The sequence below is a fragment of the Physella acuta genome, unplaced genomic scaffold, assembly GCF_028476545.2.
Source record: "Physella acuta isolate Inbredline_101_S28 unplaced genomic scaffold, ASM2847654v3 ptg000350l, whole genome shotgun sequence".
Classification (NCBI taxonomy): Eukaryota; Metazoa; Mollusca; class Gastropoda; family Physidae; genus Physella; species Physella acuta.
This window is the reverse complement of record NW_026731869.1, coordinates 264,570-272,500: the sequence shown is the minus strand read 5'-3', so window position 1 is coordinate 272,500 and position 7,931 is coordinate 264,570. Positions and strand designations below refer to the sequence as shown.

Here is a 7,931-nt window from a genome sequence, read left to right as displayed (position 1 = left end):
TAAATCATTGTGTAAAATAATAATGAAGTGGGTATGGAATAATGACGTGGTATAAAAGATATTGACGTTTTAGTATTTGGCTCAGACCTTGTCCTAACGATTGAAACAAGACATTGAAGAGGGGGAAGTTTGTCCATAAGGTTGGAGGTAAAGATAACTGTCTAAGTGATATAGTGAGGAAGAATTGTGTCCATTAATACAGTAAACTTTTCCGAACCTGACGGTCCATGAGGCAGGTGAAGTAGAGTTCTCCTGTTTCAGGCACGACCGCTTGTGAAGGGATAGTGCGGTCAGCATTAAGCCCTACCACTTTTACTTTCCCTAAGATGAGATAGGTTCCCATCAGAACCACTTGGGGTTAGGCACGAACTACTAATATGAATCCGGATTCGAACTCTATCTTTTCGGGCTAGCAATCGTATGTTTTACCACCCGTCAGCGTAATCAGGTCATTGTTGTATTAATAGGCTGTGTAAAATATAAAACGAAACCCTGTTAGAGATAACGAATGAAAGACGAAGACATAGGGCATTGTTTTTTTACGTCAGCTGGTCCCAAATCTTTGTTTGACTCAGCGCTGAAAGAAAGGGAGCTCACCTTTGAGCATGATAAAAAAACAATGAGCTATACATGTTGACATCGAGACACAGCTGACACGCGTAATTAGATCTATTGGAGGCGAAACTATCATCTACAGCGACCAATAATGTACGTGAATTATACACTTCAATAGGTTTTGAACGTGTTGTATTTTACAGTGAGCATGCTCATTGCAGTAATGCACGTTTATTTTTGTTGAATAGTATCCGTTTATAATAAAAACAGTAGACATTTAGTATAAATAAATATTTAAAACGGAGTTTATTTAACTATTGAATTGTAAAATGGCTTCGTCCATTTTTCCAGTGAATAGTTTAATACAAGCTTAACAAACAAGCCTTAAAAATGACTGCACAATAGCATAACAAAAATTATGTTTTATTTTTTAATAATTATTATCTAATCCCAAATAAACATCAATCTATGGTGATCTTACCAATGGTACAAGACCCAAGGGACGACGCCTGATGAATTACAGAGGTGTTCGCGAATGAGACCTGAAGTTATAAGTGAACAGATGTGGGGGAGGGGCAGCTAGCCCAAGAAAGAATATTGTTGAGACAAAAAATTGTGGATCGACATCCTCATCGCCGAAGAAAAAAGAGCAGAAGTAGAATCTGAGAAAACAAGGAGGAAATCATCTGCCCGAATTGTACCAACCACAATAATGTGCAATAATTGTGGCATAGATTGGCATTCTAAAATTGGCATGGTAAGCCGAAGCTGAGCCTACATCAAAAGAAAATAACATCGTATTAAAATCTGGTCGTTATCCATTGTCTCACGAGGCAAAAGGTACCATATATATATATATATATATACATATATATATATACATATACATATATATATATATATATATATATATATATATATATATATATATATATATATATATATATATATATATATATATATGTAATAATTATAATCTGAATCACCACTTAATACTTAAAGTCTGCTAGTGGTTGTGTGGTTTTTTTTAAATTTAAGATAGATTTAGAAGTCCATTCTTTATTAAAAAGAAAAAAAAGGGAAAAAAACATTGAATATGGTACATTTTAATGCCATTCATAAGACGATGAACAATTCGTATAAAAGAAAATGCAGGATGGTAATTAGCATAAGAGCAATAAGTGGAGATGATTTAGTTGCTGGGGCGCTGTTTTTAGGGTCGCTTTGCCTGTATTCTGTGGAGGTGTAACACATTTTAAAAAACAACACTGAAATGAGCATCTTTAATTACACAATATGTAACCAATGTTTTAGTTAAAAGATGCTAAAAAATCATTCTTATAAAAGTATACTATTTTAAAAAATCGACTTTACAAATAACGGGTTAAAATAAATGATAAAAAGACTTTAGACCAAACCTACCTTCCAATCTTCCTTTAAAACTCAAACCTAAGGAATTATTTTAAAATACATTGTAGCATTACGACGACTAGAAGTAAAAGGAGCATAAGCCTACTAATGTATTATCATTAAAAAACATTTTTTTTTCTTGTAATTAGAGCATAAATTGAATTAGTTTTATAAAAAAATCTCTTCACCGCATTGAGCCTGTACATCATACGGGTAACTTTTCACTCTGTTTTCCAATTCGTAGTAGACGGTACCCTCAAAAACAATGCTTGGCCTACATGGTGTACGGTAAACACACGCCCAGAATAATTTTATGCCTCTGTAAAAAAAATTGAGACGTGATTTAAATTGAGATAAATCGTTCGCGAACTTTTTGTAAATGTAAAGTCGTGTTTAAACTATTCAAGTACTTACTGGCAAATGTTTCCTGCCTTGTTTGCTGTTGTTAGGTACTGTAAACAGCTTCTCCATTTGTAGTTGCAGGCTCAATATGAAATAATTGAAACACATTAGCTATTATAACTTATTTAAAAAATTTATTAAAAGAAAAACGTTACAGTCATGAGGAACATGACTGTTGGTGTGGTCGGGTGGTGTTGTTATAGTAACAAACAACTCAGTTTCTGTTTTAATCGCTCCTAATAGTCGTCATGTAATTTAAAGATTGATGCATTTAACAGAGGCAGTACATTTTTAGTAGCTGACGAATGCATTAAATAGATTCATTTTCTGCATAGGCTATGCTATTTTTTTTCTAAATTTTACACATTTTTTTCATTCAAAACATTTGCAATTTAATTCGATTTTGCTTACTATCTCTGTATCACATTGATTATATGACATTTGATTAAAGGTTTAATACTATTACACTCTTTTATATGATCTTTAGACAAGAGAATTAAATTAACTATCATAAAGAACGGTTGTAAGAAAAACATAAAATTGAAAAAAAAATGTTGTTTTCTTTAAAAATAATTAGACTTTTATACTTACGATTGAAAATTTCCGTTACATTAAACCCTGCAAAAATCACGAAATAAATAACTCACAGAAAAATAATAACATAATAAACAGCTGTTCAGTGGTAATAATTTTTTAATTTTCCATGCGTCTGTTTTAGTTTAATACAGCTTTAGATCTATAATTTATTTTCTAAAACAAAGAGCTATAAAACAGGAGTATGAATGAAAGCTTAAACAGCCACTGACCACACTTTTCCCTCAAGTCAAAATTCAGCAGCGTTAGTTTCCTTCTGACCACAGCAAGAAGTGACCGTACCTCTAGATCAGATGGGGCACACGGGTACTGCTGGAAGATGCAGCTGACGGTTTCCACAACATCACTGGTAGGGACAGGGAGTGGAGCGTTTACATGTGGATCCGTGATACAGGAATGTACGATAACACTGTCACATTACATTACGATTTAATTGAACACAAAAATATTGGTATAATGTAGTGGTTTTCTTTTTGTAAATTAAAAAAAATATCTATATATATAATTCTCTTCTTGGATACGATAGAAAACACCAAGCTGTAAGCGCGCTCCCTACCACCCCTACATGGTCTGGTGAGCTGTGGCTCACGCTAAATGTTTACAATCGTAGAGCCGGGTTTAGTGAAGGCTATTAGGGGCAGATAATTTAGTTTGAAACGATTTTAAACTTAGGGGAGGTAACTAAGAAGAGTTTACTTTCACGGGGGGGGGGGGGGTGGGGTAGGGGTTGGGGAAAGGAGGGGGTGTTATCGTCCTTAACGAGCTACTGATAGTGTTTTAAAGCAAATATTTTCAGTGGCAGCGTTGGTACTGTCGAATTCACAACTTATGAATTACTGAAACGTAGAAAATAAAACAACTAAATAGCGGCTCGGCTCGTATATAATAATTTAAAATAAAGCTAATCACTTCTTAAAGTAGGGGAGTTAAAATATATATGCAAGGCTTGTAATGGAAGGAGATTAGTTAAACAACAGCTATTATTTACTTAACAACCAGAACACGTACACAGTAGAGTAACATTTAGGATCGTCAATGGAATATCATCATCTTTTCCAATTCGTGCACAAGACACATAAGCAGATGAAGTAGAGTTCATCTGCTTTAAAGACCTCGGCATATTAAAGGATAGTGTAGTCAGCACTATGCACAGCCTTTGTTGCCCTTGCGTGAGTTGGGTACCCATTAGTGCTGGGTGGACTCAATGACGTTCTAATGACTTGAACATGGATTCGAACTGGAAACTTTCGGGTTAATAGTCTAGCTAGACCACGTCATCCCATAAATGAAATTTCAGCAAACTTATTTTTGTTTCTATTTTATATCAATTTAGACAATTATGATATATTTTCAAAGGTAACGACTAAAATTTAAAATTTTAAGTGGTATATTTACTGGATATAGTTTGTATATAAATAAGTTTCTCTTATAACATTATAGATCATCATCATCATCATCATTCCTTTGTGGCCCCTGGGGAGCAAAGGGCTGCAACCACCAGCGGACTCGGTTTTGGGCTGCCCCCTTTTTCTGTGCCCATGTGAGCCCAGCTGTTTTCGCCTCTTCTTCAACCGTTCTTCTCCATGTCTTCCTTGGCCGGCCCACCCTCCTTTTTCCCTGGGGATTCCATTCCAAAGCATGTTGCTTTAAAGTTTGCCACAGGTCTTTGTTTGATATTTCGTTGCTGGCTAATTATAATCTAGCCTTTATAGTAAGTGCAGACACTCAAGTTAACTTTGATCGACCATAAAGGGGAATGACTTGCCTTTCTAGGCCAAAGAACGCACGATATTTTTAAAAACGTTTTCAAAGTCTCTGCTAATGTTACTATTATTTTTACTGTTACTTTACTGGTTGTTGGCATTAATTGTTAAATAAACAAGTATGTTTTGGTACATCAAATAAACTATGATATATATTGGAATCCAAATTAATTTAGTATTTAAATCTACTGTTCAATTACATGTATTATAAGGGAGAAATAGACTGTTAAGTCTCGAGTTCGAATCCAGCTCTGATGGGTACGTGACTCACGTTATGGAAATAAAGGTGGATGGATATAGTGCTGAGCACATTATCCCCTTGTATGCCGGGGCTATTGAAACAGATGAACTCTTCTTCATCTGCCCCGTGTGTCTTGGCACCAACGGGAAAAGATGATGATGTACGTTAAGTGAAAACTTACTGACAGTAGGCACTTGTCTCCTCTCGTTGCTGTATGTTTTCCACACAGAAGGACCACTCAGGATAACATGCAGCTAAATAACAACAATTGTGTTACCATTTGATGGGTTAATCGTTAGAAACAATGATAAGTTATAATATACTCTTAACGCCAACTAGGTCATGTGTATAAAGATGTCTCTTTAGACCTAGCGATCCATTTGGCAGAAGATGTAGAGTTCATATGTTTCTTGACTTTCGGAATATGAACGGGTAATGTGGTTAGCACTAGGACTAGCCACCTATACATTCCCTAACATGAGTTAGGTACCCATCAAAGCTGGGTGGACTCAGGAACGTTCCACTGACTTGGACCCGGATTTAAATTTCAGATTTTCGGGTTAGCAGACAAGCGCTCTACCGCTAGACCACACCGATACATAGGTAATGTGTACAAACCAAATATATAATAAAAGTATCTGAGGTTTTACTACTCACCATTATTTAAATACGATCAATAAAACACCCAGAAACACAAAACATAACATGATTTTCAGCCCTCTATCTTGACTAAAGACTATTTCAATCATCTAATTTAACAACGTTCTATTAGTAAACAATACATCATCTCGTACTAAATAGGACTGTATATTACACACGGCTGCATACAAGAGACCTAGACATAAACAATGTAGACCTACCTGCAGACAACCTGAAGAGCCCAACAAGGTATAGGAAGTATCTTAACATCACAGGTACAAGGAGTAGAAGCTATACGTCTTATCCTCAATCTATTACATGTAAACATTAGATAAATCAATATGCCTGCACGCTAACAGTTTGTAAATATTTATATTCGATGTAACACTATATATATATATATATATATATATATATATATATATATATATATATATATATATATATATATATATATATATGCATATATATATATGCATATAAGAAGTATAAGGTATAAGACACAACTTACGTTGATCATAAAACGCGGTATTGTAAAGTTTGCTCTAAGTCTGTTTATGTTTTAGTTATCACTTATCGATCACACTGACCTAGTAAGATTTCCCGGGAAAACTATCGTGGCTAAAATACGTCACGTTGGCTTTTGTCCAATAATCTATTTGTAGTACAACACGTGCGAATTATTTTTGTATAATGATATTTAAAAAGTGTGTTTTTGCAATAGTTTGTTGGCTGTTATCCGATGCTATAAAACAAACAATTTACACAGAGACACACATCTTATGTAATCTTACTTTAACTTGTAATCCTAAGCGAAACGAAAAAAAGAGGTCAACAAAGGTGAGAACAAAGGTGAGACAATCACTTTCTTTTGAGAGGTATAAATGTGTTACACATAATAAATTAAAATAAAAAAAAATCTTTATATACGTTTTTTCACCCTTTATTCCTAAAATTTTCTTTTTTTTTTCTAAATTAAATTGCGTGTAGAGAAATAATACAAAACAACAGTTTATATATCATAAAACTTTATTAACAATATACTATATTTAACACATTAAATTAAAAATTCAATATTGTAACTATTTGTAACAGTGTGTTTACACTATATATATATATATATATATATATATATATATATATATATATATATATATATATATATATATATATATATATATATATATATATATATATACATATATATATATATATATATATATATATATATATTTATATATATATATACATACATACATACATACATACATACATACATACATACATATATATATATATATATATATATATATATATATATATATATATATATATATATATATATATATATATATATATATATATATATATATGGATAAACATTGTAATGAAATAGGTTTATCAAGTGGTTTAATTTAAAATTTAGTGAGACAGTCTACTAATATATATATATATATATATATATATATATATATATATATATATATATATATATATATATATATATACATATATATATATATAGAGAGAGAGAGAGAGATATGCATTTATACTAAATATTTGTATGAGTGTTGTGTTTAGCTATATATCATTAACATATGACGCTACACTAGTATGATTAGTCCGCCACACGAACTCCTGAAAACGTGTTGACGATGTTCCTGCCGTCACTAAACAAACTGCCACCATCACAGGATGATACCTGAACAAATACCTGGTCGTTTTGTGCAAGTTGCAAAAATGCTGAGTTACCTGGTTGAAATAACACAGCTCATTGTTTAACTATATTGGTAAAATTGTATCAAAAGCTGATTTTTAAAAAAATTTAAATTGTTCAATCTAAAATGCAAAAGATTGGTATGATTTGAAGTGAAAAAAAAATCATTTTTTTTAACACGAAAGCATTTTTTTAGAAAAATGGTTTAAAACGATGTGGTATTCTTAATTGACATCATCATTTTTTTTTTTTTGTAGTTTAAAAAAAAAACTTAAAAATTTGATGTGTTTTAGTTTTCCTGCAGTTGTTTAGGCAGGGCGTAATTGAATTATCAATATACTTTTTAAAGGGGATTCAAAATATAATTTCTATAACTGGATTGTATGTAGAATGCAATTCGGGGATTCACACAACCACACCCTTCACACAACGTCACCTTTATTGTATGTGTTCTATAATTACCAGCAGTAGAAGTGTCTTCATTTGCACTGTGAAACAGGGAGACAACTTCCATCTTGTTTTTAACGAGGGCAAGACTCAGTGCTTTCCCTTTGTTAGCAACACAATGGACTTGAAAGAAATATAAACCAGCCTGCAAAAGCATATAACA

General features: G+C 32.5%; 2 long non-coding RNA genes across 2 annotated transcripts; both read right to left on the bottom strand.

The window, feature by feature from the left end:
• Window positions 1-1,977: 1,977 nt before the first annotated feature.
• LOC131941152 (uncharacterized) lies at window positions 1,978-2,986 on the bottom strand. Its single transcript, XR_009386617.1, has 4 exons — window positions 2,959-2,986; window positions 2,380-2,449; window positions 2,154-2,284; window positions 1,978-2,004 (listed from the first exon to the last, which is right to left on the bottom strand). It is a non-coding gene; the product is annotated as an uncharacterized LOC131941152 (long non-coding RNA).
• A 191-nt stretch (window positions 2,987-3,177) lies between these two features.
• LOC131941138 (uncharacterized) lies at window positions 3,178-6,187 on the bottom strand. The gene is made up of 4 exons (XR_009386616.1): window positions 6,116-6,187; window positions 5,826-5,915; window positions 5,147-5,219; window positions 3,178-3,307 (listed from the first exon to the last, which is right to left on the bottom strand). It is a non-coding gene; the product is annotated as an uncharacterized LOC131941138 (long non-coding RNA).
• Window positions 6,188-7,931: the final 1,744 nt, after the last annotated feature.